Below are 16,251 nucleotides of genomic sequence, written 5' to 3' on the forward strand. Positions count from 1 at the left end.
GGTTCTCTCTTAGATAGAACTGAAAATTCAAGGTTCTTTGGAGAAGAGGAGACTGAGGGGTGACCTCATCAATGTTTACAAATATGTAAAGGAGGGTGGGTGTCAGGATGATGGAGCTAGGCTTTTTTCAGTGATATCCAGTGATAGGACAAGGGGCAATGGGTGTAAACTGGAGCATAGGAAGTTCCACGTTAACATCAGGAAGAACTTCTTTACTGTAAGAGTGATAGAGCACTGGAACAGGTTGCCCAGGGGGGTTGTGGAGTCTCCTACACTGGAGATATTCAAGGCCCGCCTGGACAAGTTCCTGTGTGATGTACTGTAGGTTACCCTGCTCTTGCAGGGGGGTTGGACTAGATGATCTTTTGAGGTCCCTTCCAACCCTTGGGATTCTGTGATTCTGTGATTCTGTAGTGCTGCCTGTACACTTGTCCAGAACCCTTCCAGCCTGCCCTGGCTGGTACAGGTAGCTTTTACCTCTGTATTCCTGAGCATTGTAACCAATTTTGATATTTATTGGAAAGCATCAGGAGGAAGGATAATGAGCTGTTTCTGGAGCAGATGAATTGTTGATTAAATTGCTGTATTTTGACAGGTGATAATTATCTGGTGATGGTGCTGTGTGAGCAGTGTGCGGAGTGTTGGGACCTGAGCTGTCTGCAGCAGCAGCGTAGCATGGCAGTGACTAGCTTTCTGCTTTTCTCCCATCTCCTTCCCTTTTCCCCCCTCTGATTTTCTCTCTGCTGTTATTAGCAGGGAAGCTGTAGGTGTGCTCAGTCTTTTTAATTTGTCTGTATTCATAGCTTTTTAAGTAGGAGTTATGGAGACAGTAATTGGGCAGGTGTCTGGCTCTCCTGCATACCAGGAAGGCACCTTTTACTAAGGATGCTTTCCAGAAAGCTCTTCAAGCTCACTTTCAAAATCTAGCATCAGATATGACTCTTTTAAAGTTGCTCATCTGTGCAGAACTAGTCAGCTATAATTTCTGTGTTTGGCTTGGGGGAAACTGTTACTGATCTGGCTGCTTACTATGGTATCATTTTAAATCCTCCAAATTACCATTACAGTCAGAATTTCCAAGCAAAATGCTTGGCTTAACCAGCTCTATAGCTATTGAGCTAACCAGTTCAAGCTGAAAAACCTTAGAGCGTTTTGGAAGGGAGCTCTCAAAAATACAGAATGCATGAAAAGCTAAGCTTTGGAGGCAGAGAAGACCCCAGTACCTGTGAAGTGTGTGCTGCAGCTCAGTGCCCCAGGCTTCTCCTAGGGAACCAGGTTAATTTAAGTCCGTCTCTAACCTCATCAGGAAGTGCAGAGCTTAAATAAGATGATATGTGTGTAGCTTTCTTTGGTTTAATCCTTGAATCAGTGTGGTGAACTGAAGAAAGGTACTTGGCTTGATTCTGTCACGGGGCTTTTGTTTGCATGTTTTGAAGCAAGCAGGGTTTTATTTGCTAGTTTGTTTCTAATCCCACGGAAACCCTGCCTAATGGTGACTGTGAAGATTTATTCATGTTGATTTTTCTGTGGAACAAAACTCAAGCAATTTTATCCAGGGTTTGCTTTTCTTTCAGTTCTGTAAAGAAAACATGATTCATCCAGGTGAAAAGTTCTGCAGCTCTGCACAATGCCACACTGGTCCTGTGCTTTTGAACCAATTATTCCCAAGCAAAGGAGTTTACAAAATAACCAAAAGGCATTTAAACTGATTTGTGTTTTATATCTAGTCTCTTCAAATTACTTCTAGCTTCCATCTGCCTTTCTCCTGTACTCGGATTCCTGAATAGCCTGGGTGCGCCGTGTGCTGTGAATCAGGCCTGCCAGCGGGTATATGACTCATTTCCTTATTGGTGCAGATGTGTCTAGTAAATGTTTCTGGATCACTCTTTACATATGATATGCAGCTCCCCTGTGAGAAATGAGCAGACAACAATCGCTTTCATTCACTGTGCACAAAAACTTGGTCCTGAAGAAAAGTGCAAATATTTTTCCTTGCTGAAGACCATGTGGTTAGCTCATAGCAAAGAGTAGGTCTTGGAAGCTACTCCCTGATGCTGCTTTAGGGGGATTCACTTATTTATTTTACCTTCTTTGTTAAGCTTAAAAACAGGCTGCTGTTTAAACTAGCACAATTCTTTAGGAATATACTCTTAAGCATTTATTTAATCAAGTGTGTCATGCTGTTTTCAGTAAGGCTTCTTTTGAATACCGTATGCTACCTTTTGGCCAGGCTGGGTTCCTCAGTACGAGAAAGATGGGGAGCTACTGCAAAGGGTCCAGCGGAGGGCCACAAGAATGATGAGGGGTCTGAGCATCTCTTGTGATGAGAGACTTGTGGAGTTGGGCCTGGTTAGGCTAGAGGAGAGCAGGTGGAGAGGGTATCTCATTAATGCATATAAATATCTCAAAGATGGGTACCAGCAGCACTGTGGCAGACTGTTGCTAGTGGTGCCTAGCACAGGATGAGGAGCAATGGCCATAAACTAAAACACAGTAAGTTTCACCTCAGTACAACGAAGAACTTCATGTTGAAGGTGACAGAGCACTGGAACAGGCTGCTCAGGATATTGTAAAGTCTACATCTCTGGAGACATTCCAAACCCTCCTGGATACCTGCCTGTGTGATCTGCTGTAGGTGGCCCTGCCTTGGCAAGGGGGTTAGACTAGAGATGATCTCCAAAGGTCCCTTCCAACCCTAATGATTCTTTGATTCTGTGTGTCATAGAATCATAGAATAGTTAGGGTTGGAAAAGACCTCAAGATCATCTAGTTCCACCCCCCCTGCCATGGGCAGGGACACCTCACACTAAACCATCCCACGCAAGGCTTCATCTGACCTGGCCTCGAACACCGCCAGGGATAGAGCACTCACAACCACCCTGGGCAACCGATTCCAGTGTCTCACCACCCTAACAGGAAAGAATTTCCTCCTTATATCCAATCTAAACTTCCCATGTTTAAGTTTTAACCCGTTGCCCCTTGTGCTGTCACTACAGTCCCTGACAAAGAGTCCCTCCCCAGCATCCCTATAGGCCCCCTTCAGATACTGGAAGGCTGCTATTAGGTCCCCATGCAGCCTTCTCTTCTCCAGGCTGAACAGCCCCAACTTCCTCAGCCTGTCTTCATACGGGAGGCGCTCCAGTCCCCTGATCATCCTCGTGGCCCTCCTCTGGACTGGTTCCAGCAGTTCCATGTCCTTTTTATGTTGAGGACACCAGAACTGCACACAATACTCCAGGTGAGGTCTCACAAGAGCAGAGTAGAGGGGCAGGATCACCTCTTTCGACCTGCTGGTCTCGCTCCTTTTGATGCAGCCCAGGATACGGTTGGCTTTCTGGGCTGCGAGCGCACACTGCCGGCTCATGTTCATTTTCTCATCGACCAGCACCCCCAAGTCCTTCTCTGCAGGGCCGCTCTGAATCTCTTCTTTGCCCAACCTGTAGCTGTGCCTGGGATTGCTCCAACCCAGGTGTAGGACCTTGCACTTGTCATGGTTGAACTTCATAAGGTTGGCATCAGCCCACCTCACAAGCGTGTCAAGGTCCCTCTGGATGGCATCCCTTCCCTCCAGCGTATCAACCGGACCACACAGCTTGGTGTCATCGGCAAACTTGCTGAGGGTGCACTCAAGCCCACTGTCCATGTCAGCGACAAAGATGTTGAGTAAGACCGGTCCCAACACCGCTCCCTGAGGGACACCACTCGTTACCGGTCTCCAGCCGGACATCGAGCCATTGACCACAACTCTTTGCATGCGGCCATCCAGACAGTTCTTTATCCACCGAGTGGTCCATCCATCAAATTGATATCTCTCCAATTTAGAGAGAAGGGTGTTGTGTGGGACAGTGTCAAACGCTTTGCACAAGTCCAGGTAGATGACATCAACTGCTCTACCCCTGTCCATCAGTTCTGTAGCCCCATCATAGAAGGCCACCACATTGGTCAGGCAGGATTTCCCCTTAGTGAAGCCATGCTGGCTGCCACCAAGCACCTTGATGTTTTTCATGTGCCTTAGCATGCTGTCCAGGAGAATGTGCTCCAAGATTTTACCAGGCACAGAGGTGAGACTCACTGCTCTGTAATTCCCCGCGTCTTCCATTTTCCCCTTCTTGAAAATGGGGGTTATATTTCCCATTTTCCAGTCGTCGGGAACTTCACCTGACTGCCATGATTTTTCAAATATGATGGCCAGTAGCTTAGCAACGTCATTCGCCAGCTCCTTCAGGACCCGCGGATGGATTCCATCAGGTCCCACGGACTTGTGCACGTTCAGATTTTGAAGATGGTCTGGAACCAGATCCTCTCCTGCAGTGGGCCCAAGGTCTTCATTCTCACAGTCCCTGCATCTACTTTCTAAGACCTGGGTGGTGCGGTCAGAGCCTTTGCCAGTGAAGACCGAGGCAAAGAAGTTATTCAGAACCTCAGCCTTCTCCAAATCCTGTGTAGCCAGTTCTCCCGAAAGCTTCCTCAGGGAACCTATTTTGTCCCTATTCTGTTTTTTGTTTGCTACGTACCTGTAGACTCCCTTCCTGTTATCCTTAACATCCCTGGCTAGGTTTAATTCTAACTGGGCCTTAGCCTTCCTAACCTGGTCCCTATCTTGCCGGACAACATCCCTGTACTCTACCCAGGCCGCCTGTCCTTGCTTCCATTTTTTATAAGCCTCTTTTTTCCTTTGAATTTTCCTCAGCAGCTCCTTGTCCATCCAAGGAGGTCTCCTGGCCCTCCTGCTGCACTTCCTTCTAGTTGGGATGCAGCACTCCTGAGCTTGTAGCAGGTGATCCTTGAATATCAACCAAGAGCCTTGGGCCCCCCTCCCCTCCAGGGCTATATCCCATGGATCCTTACTAAGCAGGCTCCTGAAGAGGCCAAAGTCTGCTCTTTTGAAGTGCAGGGCAGTGAGCTTGCTACACGCTCTTCTCACTCTCCTGGGGATCTCAAATTCGACCATCTCGTGATCGCTGCATCCAAGGCTGCCCTGGAGTACCACATTCTCAACAAGCCCTTCCCTGTTGGTGAGCACAAGGTCAAGCATGGCACCTCTCCTTGTTGGCTCCTCTATTACTTGCAGAAGGAAGTTGTTTTCCACACAATCGAGGAACCTCCTGGATTGCTTGTGCCGTGCAGTGCCATCATTCCAACAGATGTCAGGGTGGTTGAAATCCCCCATGAGAACAAGGGCCTGTGAGCGTGAGGCTTTTCCTATCTGTCTGTAGAGTGCTTCATCCACAGGTTCTCCTTGATCAGGCGGTCTGTAACAGATTCCCACAGTAACGTCTTCCATGGCTGTTTTCCCTTTAACCCTGACCCACAAACTCTATGTAAACTGCTCACCTGTCCCCAGACAGAGTTCCATACTCTCCAGCCTATCCCTAACAAAAAGGGCAACTCCCCCTCCCTGCCTGCCAGGCCTGTCTTTTCTAAAGAGCCTGTAACCTTGCATTCCAACACCCCAGTCATAGGAGCCATCCCACCATGTTTCTGTGATGCCTATTATATCATACCCCTGTAGATGTGCACACATCTCTAATTCCTCTTGTTTGTTCCCCATGCTATGGGCGTTTGTATAGGGGCATCTGAGAAGAGCTCCAATTGAAGCCGGCTCGTTGGCTGGAGCAGCCGGTATATATGTACATTGTTCCAAGCAGTTATTGTAGGTTCTGGCGACTGACTGGGTGTGTTGGGATGGAATGATGCCCCCCTCCCCCAACACATCTAGTTTAAAGCCTCCTTGACCAGTCTGGCAAGCCTCCTACCAAAACTGTTCTTCCCCTTCTTTACCAGAGCAGCTCCACCAGCCCCCAGCAGACCTGGCCTACTAACTTCAGTCCTATGTTCAAGACACCCAAACCCCTGACTATGGCACCAGCCTATTAACCATTTATTAACCTGGCCAATCCTCCTAGCTTTTTCTTGGTCCTCCCCTGTGTCCTGGAGAATTGATGAAAAGACTGTCTGAGCACCGGAGCCCCTAACCACCTCTCCCAGGGCTCTGTAGTCTTTCTTTATGGTCCCCAGTCTACTACTATCTATATCCCTAGCACCCACATGGATCACCAGGAGCGGGTAATAGTCCGTGGAACTTACTAGAGCAGGCAGCCTCTCTGTAACATCCCTGATCCGTGCCCCTGGTAGGCAGCACACCTCCCTCGAGACGGGGTCAGGCCGACAGACGAGTGCTTCCGTCCCTTTCAAAGTAGAGTCCCCTATTACTACGACCCGCCGCTTTTTCTTTGTAGTGCCAGTAGAGATCTTAACCCGTGCATAATCCGGCTGTTTGTGGTGCAAGTGCGTTTCCTCGTTAGTCTCCTGCAGGACAGCAAAGCGGTTCTGCGTGGGGACAACAGATTTAGGAGGAAGCCCTTTGCCTTTAATTGTCCTTTTCCTCCTTCTTTTGTTATTTTTCTTTGTCACTAATTCCCAACTTCCCGGGTTGGTGGCCTCCTTTCCTTCATGAGCTGGAGGGGAAGCTTGAGGCCCCTGCACAGTTTGGGGCTGGAGCAAGCAGCCCCGCCTCCTCTCAGCTACCCTGACATCTTGCAGCCCGCTAATAGCATCCCGCAGCTCAGCCCCTGCTGCAGGAGGGCCTCCACCAGGGAGCACCGAGTGCAGCCCTGCCCGTCGTGCACCTTTCTCTCACCAGACCGGTGCAGGCACCCTCTGCACCCCGAGCTCTGCACTGCAGCCTCCCCTCTCATCCGCTCTGTCTGGGTGCCTACGCTGGGCACCGCCGGGGCAGCCAGAGCAGAGCTCCCAGGCCGGGCCCTGCCCATAGGACGGGTGCTCACCATCCCGCTCGCCTGCCTGCCCGCGCGAACTGCCTCGCCGCGCTCCCTGGGGCAGGTTTTACCCAGTCAGGGCTGGTGCCGCGGCTCCTGGCTCCGCCCCCTGTGAGTCCCTGCTCGCTGGCTCCTGGGCAGGTCCTGTCGAGGACTTGAGGCTCCCTCGGTGGCTCTGGCCGCTCTGAGTTGAGGCTCCTGGACGCTGATCTCTCCCCGCTCCGGTGTTAAAGGTGTCCTCTCTTGAGCTACTCACCTCAGCGATTGACCGGCAACGGTTGGTGATGCCTGGTGAAATGAAGTGTGTTAGCCATGCTGCAAGGCATGAGTATCCAAGAAGAAAAATGGCATTTCTGACTTGGTGCCAAGGTCTGTGACTGAGTGCTGCACCTTGCAGCTCCAGCACGAGGCCCTGTGCTTTTCTCTTGACAAAACATTTGTAACTTCGTTTGATGTTGTGCTGTATAATTGGTCTGAATGCAGAATGCGTAATGTTGATGTGAATCTGCTGGTTTCATTGTGTCTTTCTGGTCTTTTCGTTTTCCTTGTTGTGGCTCATACAACAGGAGAACCAGATGCTAGGGCAATCAATTTACTGTAGCAATTTATGCGGCTCCCAGGAAGATTTATTTAAGTAAGGAAGAAGTTTAGATTTGAATAATTTCAGTCTTGCTTGAACACTAGTAATATTTCTGGAGCGTTCTAGTTTGGTGATACTATTTTGCAGCTAATTTTAGCTTCTGTTGCTCAGCTTCGTATGTTTTTTGACTAAATTGATGTGTAATTATTTAAATGCTTGCATCTTAGCATTTCTACCTTTTTTTTTTAAATAATGTTTAAAAATGGCAAGACATTATCTACTGAATTACTTTTCTATGCATCAAGCTGCTTTTGGGCAGAAATGGAAACTTAATTAAAATGCAGAAGATGGGTTGTTAAAGTAGAACTGAAGTACTCAAATACTGGACCAGAACATTTGTTTTGTATGGAAAAAATGTTAATACATCAGTCCAACTTTTTGGTTATTATGACCATTGAGAATTGAGAATAAGTGACTTTCTTCTTTCTAATTATCAGAAAAAATCTTATTTTAGTTCCTATTCAATGCCTCGGCTTCAAGGTACTGAAGTGAATGCGCTTGTAATTGAGAACCATTTTTGTCTGTATGTGTGGAAAAGGCACAGATGTGGTTCAGAGAAATATCACTTCAGGTTTTAATTATAGCCTAACACCAACTGCATTTAAGATTGTACAATCATAGAGTCATAGAATGGTTTGGGTTGGAAGGGGTCTTAAAGCTTCCAGCCCCCTGCCGTGACCAGGGACACCTTGCACTTGACTAGGTTGTCCCAAGCCTCATCCAACTTAACTAGAGCTGTTTAATTGTGAGTTTAACAGGAAGGATGCCCTACCCTCCACCTCAAAGGAGGTTTTGAAACTTCTTGTTGAGTACCTTTTGATTGTTTCTTATAAAGGACATAAAATTGGTGGTAGACTGTTGTTAGCTGTTAGTTGGGGAGCACAGTTCAAGACTGCCTTCTGAAGTGCAGGGTCGCATGGCGAGCCAGGGTTATTGTGGGGTGCATCTCCCTTATGGGCAGGCCTTCCGATATGGAAGGGACTTCAGACGGAAGCAGTGCATCATGCTGTTTCTAGGACTTCCTAAAAATGGACTTTTCCTGCTGTGTTCAGTGAGTGATGATGAGAATCAAAAAAAAACAGATCTCATCAGGAAGTCTCGTAGGGGGCTGGAGAAGTCCCCTGGATCACTGAGGCAGTGTCCCAGTTCTTTATCACAGTGATGCTGCTTGCAGGCTGCCATGGTAGGCTCTGCTGGAGACCTTAATATGCGTTAACACTTTGTGCTTATTTGCACGTATTCCCACTGTGAACAAAGGCATTGCTGTTACTGAAGGGAATTTATAATAGCCTCTTTCTGTGACTTTTGCTTCTCCTGTGTAATGGGATGTAATATTTTGAATAAGCAGAATATTTGGAACAGAGAAGCTTCTTTAGGAATATAGGACAATGAATAACACAAGTCCAGGGTGTTTTTCTGACAGGCTGATCTCTTAGGGTCTTGCTTTTTATAGGAGCAGATAGGGACAGGACAAGGGGGAATGGCATTAAACTGACAGAGGGGGGATTGAGATGAGCTCTTAAGAAGAAGTACTTCCCTGTGAGGATGCTGAGGCTCTGGCACAGGTTGCCCAGAGAAGCTGTGGCTGCCCCATCCCTGGCAGTGTTCAAGGCCAGCTTGGACAGGGCTTGGACCAATCTGGTCTAGTGGAAGGTGTCCCTGCCCATGGCAGGGGTTGGAACTGGATGAGCTTTAAGGTCCCTTCCAGTCCAAACCTGTCTACTGGGATTCTGTGATCTTAAAGTCCAGGCTTCTGGCCCTAGTGCCAAATGAAAAGCGTGTGTACTTAACTCCTGTGTTATGTTTGACATAATGAACTTAGATTGGAACATGTCCAAACTGTTTTAATTGCTATCACCCTAGCATCAGGGAGACTTGGGTCACATCAGACTTTCCTGGCAGCTTTTCAGTGGGCTTGTGAGTAGTGTACTGTTGAAAGAGAGGAGCTGAGGAGATGGTGGTGGCTGGGCAGAGTTGTTCAGCAGTTGTCATAGATTTGAATAGTCCTGTGATAAAATTGCCACATACATGGGATGATAAAGTCAGCGACTGTGGTTAACGCTGAAGTGTGGGAAGAACTGAAATGGTTTATTTTAACAGCAGGGAGTTGCCGGGCTCAGGGCTGTTTTTCTTCACCTGCCTTTTACTGCAGGGAAGAAACGAGTGAAGTGTTGGGGCCCTGTGGATCTGCCAAAGAAAATTCCAGTGTTTTACTTCAAATCCAGCTGTGGCTGAACACTGCCTTTTGCTTTTGAGGGAGACCCCCCATCACAGTGCATCTCTTAGGAAGGCACTTGGACTGACAGTCAAGGTCCAGGAGACTGCTTTTAGGAAGCCTCTTGCATTGTAAAAGCTGGCATGCAGGGTCTTTTGGCACATCCTGCCCCTCCTTTGGCATTGCAGGGTAACAGAAGAGATACTGTCACATAGGAATTCAGGAAGACATAAGCCATATGGAAAGCTAAAATAGTAATTTTCTTATAAAAGCAAAGGGCTAGTGCTGGGTGTTGTGTAAGAATAGTTGCAGGCCTGTTTACCCACGTGTAACATTCAGTACTTCTTGGAAGTATTGATGTTAAATATAATAGTGCCTTCATTACTCTGATGTGAAATACTGGCTGCTCTGATAGAGACAAAATGAACTTGGAGTTGCCTCTATCCCTACAGTAATGGGCCAGGTGGGGGGGAAGAGCTGGCCTCTCAACACTGTCCAAAAGGAAGGAGGGAAGAGTTCAGGAAAAAAAATTGTTCTTCCTGTGGTTTGTGGTTAAGGCTGAAGTGGCTTCTCTGAGGTATTTGATTTTTATTGCTTCTAAATAGAATAGCTGGCAGGAGTTAAAAATAGCAGAGTCTGCTTCCCACCTGTTTAGATGCTCATCTTATTTTGGTTCAGAGGCAGAATGTGTGAATGTAAGTCATCGGGATTAAAGCTGTTCTGTCTGTGCCCCTGAACGATGCTGCTTGTGCCCTGAATGATGTGGCACGTATGCCTCACTGGAAGATCCTGGGGAAGGATTTTTGGGAGCACTGCATGGTTTTCAGTGTGGAAAATTCGAGTCATGAGCCCACATGTTGAATAACAAAGACAAATGTGAATATTGGCTGGTTGAGGCCTTGGCAGGGAAGTCTGGAAATGATTAGAGATAGTCTCCAGAACATGAGCAAGCAATGGTAGTGTAATGGAGCTGCCTACAAGGAGAGACTGCCGGAGCTTGATTGCTTTGCTTTGGAGCATAACGCTTCATTAAGCTGTGGGAGCAGGGAGATGAGTAAGCAGTGTTTGCTCTGAAACCTGTGTCTTGTGTCTTGGGATGCAGAGCTTTAGGTATCAGCTTTCTTCTTAGCTTCTGTACGAAGCTAATTTTGAAAGGATTTCTCTATTTCCAGGCCATGTGCATCCAAAACACTGCTCTTCAAGGAGCAAAGCATGGTTAGGTGCTTTGTTAACTACAACATGCTCGTCCTTGGAGAAGGGGCTCTACCCTGCCACATACAACCAACTTTGTGTGAAACTGAATCTTGCTTGTGAACCCCTCATGGCTTTTTGGAAACTTTCTGAAAAGTTAAGTTCAACCTGCAAGACTACAGAGTATGTACAGTCAAAAGGTGTGAAGTAACTGTATAGAAAATAAGGGATAAAAGAAAATAATGAATATACTCGATAAAAGGTTTTTCATTAGCTATTGCACTGGAATGACTTCACTCATTTCTCTGGATCCCCCAGCAGATGCTGTGCAGTACTGCTGAAAACCACGCTGTTGATTTTTGCCTCTGTACTGGAATAGTCCTTAGTTATTCTGGGGTGCTTCTGGTTGGGGTTAAGAAAGGGAGTCTTCCAGGATGGTAGCTTGAGTGTTGGGCTGTCTGTTTAACATGAATAGATGTATGAGCTGGCTGATGCTCTAGGTAGAGATGCCACTGTGCTCCCCAGTAATCTGACCGGTGCTGGGGATGCTTCTCCAAAAGCCCATCTGTACTAGCCTGGCAGAAAACAGCGAACAGCCTTTCTGTGGATTTGTGGAGGCTGGGACGTTGCCATCAGCTGGAGATAGTGGCAGGGGTGAGGAGTACCATGGATTCCCTTTCACTTTGGTTAGTGGTATAACAGGTTGGTTAAGCAGTCTGCTGTGGTTTCACTCAGCTCTTTCTAGCAGCTCTCCTCCTTCTCATGCTCTCCTGCGACACTATCAGCATCCTTGCACACCTTTTGGCCTCTTTAAATTTTTTGCCAGTGTTGTGAGTGAGCTTTCCAGGAGCAATTCCTGAAACCTCCTGGCTGGATCTGCTGCTTGGTGTCAGTGCTATGCTTAGTAGCAGAGCTCTGTTGTGGAGGAGTGTTATGGGAAAGATTAGATCTGATGGCAGTGCTGCCAAACTTCTGTAGCAAACACATAATTCCAGGGTCTGTCTTGCTCCCTGACTCATCGTGACAGGCTGGAAAGCCTTCAAGAGGAGGAAGAGAGGGGAGTAAGGGAAGAACAAACAGAAACATCTGGAGCAAATTTGCTTTGATCATGCTGACTGTTAGGACATGGTCTGACACTGTGGGTCAGAATTGAAATGGAAAAGCTCCCTGCTAAGAAGGCTTAAGGGCTTGAGAGTCCTCCAGGCAGGGAGACAAAAGCAGCAGGGAACAGAACAGCTTGTGTGAGAAGGGAGTTCGGCACAGAGCATCTGCCCAGCTTCGCAGCTTTGCCCAAGGAGCAGCCAGCTGTGAGAACATGGGGAATAACCAGCAAAGATACTTGGCTTGTTAGATGAATGGAAGTTGGTGTCTTTGCTTTAATTGTACCATGATCTGTGGTCACTTTTGATGCATCAGAAGGAAACTCGAGTGTTTCTTGTTCTTTTATTGCCTGTGGTGTTTGTGCAGGGAGGGATCTCTGTGCTGGAGGAGAAGCATGCAGGGGACTTTGCTTAGTGTCAACTAAATGTGAACCCAGCAAAACATGACAGTTACTAAAATTCCATTTACTTCTTATCAAAGCTACACAGGAAAGGGTAAGACTTGCTGAACTTTCATAATCATAGAATGGTTCGGGTTGGAAGGGACCTCAAAGCTCACCCAGTTCCAACCTCCTGCCACGGGCAGGGACACCTTCCACTAGAGCAGGTTGCTCCAAGCCCCATCCAACCTGGCCTTGCACTTGGTCTTCAAAGCAGATGCTGAGCACTGCATCCTCAGCACATGAGTGGACAAGGCCACTTCATCCTCGGCTCCTTTTTCCCTGGCTGCTGGGGCCAGAAAGAGAATGCACCATGTTGTGCTGTGGTTGTTTTTGATCTTGCTTTGTGATATCTTTTCTCAGCATATTTGTCGTAATGGTCTCTACTCGTGGAGGATATACAGTGTCAGCACAGGTGGCAAAGTTTGTGGAATCTAGAATTCACTGAAAAACAGCTGCAGAATTTGATGATTTGGGGCAATTTGCTACTTGTGCTCTGTGTGTACAGTGTAGCTAAAGAAACTGCTGCTTGTCCTTCATGCGCAAACTTCTGTGTATGTTTTGGAGGCAGTTGTTAAGTGTGTATAACCTGTATTATTACATTTGCGTAAACTAGGGGTGCCTAACTGATGTGGAAGGAGTTATCTGGTCAAAGGATTTGCAGTGTTGCAGACTTCGGTGCTTTGTTTATAAGTGGGGGGAAATTGATGATGTGAAATAAGCAAATTAGATGAAAGTTTGGAGCTTTAACATTGGTGCATGATACATGCACAGTACCGTGCTTCAAACTGGCTTTTTTCAAAGCATCAGTGATGAAGTATAGAGGTCTTTTGCTGACATGACAACACTGGGTTTGGTTTTGGTACTAACAGTTCATTGACATTAGAGAACATTTCAAGTTCAGCTTAACAAGTTTAACTTCTGTTGCTCTCTAAACGTGTAATCAAATTACGAAATCCTCATCTGTTTTGAACTTAAATTATCACTGTTTTTAACTTCTTTTATCACACACAACTCTTCCAGGATTGCAGGATGTGTGAAAATGCTTTACTGTAGCCATATGCCTGCTGGCACAGAGCTCCAGGATGTTTCACTGGGTTTGAAGCAGGGGTGGTGGTGATGTGTGGTTTTTCTTCTACAAAAGCTGTGTTGATTCTTGCATAGGCTATTGTATCTGCTTTTGTTTCCACAGATCATTCTGCAGATAGAACATAGTGGTTGCTTGGGGAAGAGATTAGATTTGCAGGAGAATGGCTCCCCCAGATCTCACCTTGATCACTACTTTGCATCCAGCCTGTGCTGTTTTCTGGTGTCATAGGTCATAAGCTAGCTTGATACCTGCAGTTTGAATGAATCACTGAGTTCCCTGTCCTATGTTTGGTGAGAAGGGATTGCGCTTACCTGTGGGAAGGACATAGCTAAGGAGTCAGTTTTCTCTTCATCAGCATGATAGCCTCCTCCGTAGAACCTCGATGTCAGCCGGCCTGCTCTGCCACCTCACTGCAGATATTAGTGATAAATGTATTTATTTAGGTCAGAGTGGAAAACTTCAATGTTGTGGCTGGGAACTGAGGGCTGCCTGTACTGCGTATCCATGTGCACCATGATCTGTAGTATATCATACATGTGACAGTACGGTAACTGGGCAACACCCACAGCCTGGCTGGATTTCTGCCTGCCCTCTTTTTCAAAGGAAGCTGCTTTTATTAACGTTCTTTCTTATTTGACTTGTTTGATCTTTTTGCAGTCTGCTCCTGAATTTAGGAAGGGGACATCTACTGAGTTCCTCCCATCCACATGCTGATTGTGTTTTTATTTTGCTGGTTTGCTCCATGTTGTTTCTCAGTGTTTTTTGTTTGATGAGGTCTAGTTGTAGCTGTGTCATGAACCTGTGTTGTGCATCTCCATCTGGTGAAGAGCACCATGCCTGGGGTGCAGTTACTGTCACCTCCATAGCTTGAGACAGAGCCCTTTCAGCTGTGTATATGCAACAGACTTGATTTGGTCTTATTTCATCCAACTCCCAAAAGTAATTCATACCCACCGCATTTTGAAAAGCAAAGTAAAAATCCTAATCCACTATTGTGGATGAGGGTGCTGAGGCCCTGGCACAGGTTGCCCAGAGAAGCTGTGGCTGCCCCATCCCTGGCAGTGTTCAAGGCCAGGTTGGACAGGGCTTGGAGCAACCTGCCCTAGTGGAAGGTGTCCCTGCCCGTGGCAGGCGGTTGGTACTGGGTGAGCTCTGAGGTCCCTTCCAACCCAAACCAGTCTGGGATTTTTATTTTTATTTTTCTAGCTATAACTAGAGAAGTACTGCTGAGAAAACCGGAGTGATGATTGTCTGTTTCTGCCTCCTTGAGCCTCGTTAGTGGTGGTGGGGTGCTTGTTCGTTGTAGTTTTGGTCTAGTTCTGCACCACTGCTGAAGCAAAGAGGTTTAGAAAGCGGGGGCTGTCACAGCGTGTTTCAGTGAGTTTAGATCTGGTGGATGAGAAAAGGCACTTTCAAATGCAACAGTGTTGGTGACCTCATAGTCTGGTGGTGATACGACTTCATACAAACCTTTGAATTCCTTTTGTAGAGTTCAAAGCACTAATGCAGTATGGTTGGTGTCTGTTATATGTGGTTGAATGGAAGGAAATGTTTTTTCTCTTCAGGTTTCCTTATAGCTGGTACGTGTTCTAAACTCTGCTTTTCCTGGGAGGTAGGAAGCAGTGTTCATACTCCGGAATGTGAGCCTTTGTGCGAGAAGGAGTTTGGAGAGCTTTTTAGAGAGCTGCCAAGGGAGGCAATAGATTCCCACCGAAGATGCTAAACAACAACAGCTTCTGTGAGCCTAGTGGCACATGTACTTTCTGTTAAGTCTGGTTTTAATCCTTGGATTAAGGGATGTAAGAGGAGTCCTTCTGGCTCACTAATCAGTTGAATGTCTTCCTTGCACTCAGCTTCTTCTCATAAAATTACTAGCACTGGTACATAAAATTACTAGCAATGGTACTGGTCTGGGCTGTATTTCTCCTTCCCCCTGCCCTGGGTGTCTCTGAGCATTCCTGTTCCTCAAGTTCTCCATGTGGGAATGGCATGATGCAGTTTTTCTTGCTCCTCAGCTTCTCTTAGTGGTAATTTGAAACTTACCTTTTTTTTTTTTTTTTTTCTCATGCTGTTACTACACAAGCATGTTCTGAAACTGCTCATCTTTAGAAGGTTTCTTGGGTAGATAGAGGCCCACAGGCTGCCTCCTTAGGAAGGCAGAAGTGATGTGGATTGCACTGGGGGGATTTTTCTTTTCCTTCCTCAAAATCAGCCCTTCAGTTTGTCAGGCACAAGATAAAAAGGATTATTTTTCTCCTTTTGTTTAACTTAAATTGGGCGAAGCAGGTCAGCATTGCCACTGAACCCAATTTCTTTGGGAGATACGGTTTTAGGTGGTGTCAGTCTGACCAAATAGCAATTAAGTACTGTGATCCTTCAGGTACTGTTTTGATTTTTTATGTTCTAAGGGGAGAGGTAATTCCTGCCACTCCCTGCTACACAGAAGGAAAGTGCTGCAGTTAATAATGGCTGTAATTAAGGACTTGGAAACATTTCCTGTGCTCTTTTCCCCCCCCCCCCCCCCCCCCGCCCCATAAACTTGTGCTTGTGCTCTCCAAAGCAGCAATGGTGCAAGTGTTGGTAAAACATGTTGTGCAGTGGTAAAAACACTGAAAATTGGTTTGGGATGAAGGCTGCTTGCTTCCAACCCTGGTGAAATGCTTGTTCTTTTGTGTCGGGTATCTGAGCTCCAGCATGTTACTGCCAGTGATGTGTAAGCTTTGAGTGGTTTTGAGTAGGGCTTTTGAAGTATGCCTGGCATCTTAAACAGTGGTGGAAGCAGAGGTGTTGTGAGTC

The 16,251-nt window shown here is 46.7% G+C and overlaps 1 protein-coding gene across 1 annotated transcript in view; it reads left to right on the top strand.

Moving 5' to 3' along the window:
* Positions 1-16,251, top strand: part of GLG1 (golgi glycoprotein 1) — a 91,131-nt gene that overhangs the window by 27,805 nt on the left and 47,075 nt on the right. The gene's annotated exons all lie outside the window — the stretch shown is intronic.

This window comes from Lathamus discolor, chromosome Z (genome assembly GCF_037157495.1).
Source record: "Lathamus discolor isolate bLatDis1 chromosome Z, bLatDis1.hap1, whole genome shotgun sequence".
NCBI lineage: Eukaryota > Metazoa > Chordata > Aves > Psittaciformes > Psittacidae > Lathamus > Lathamus discolor.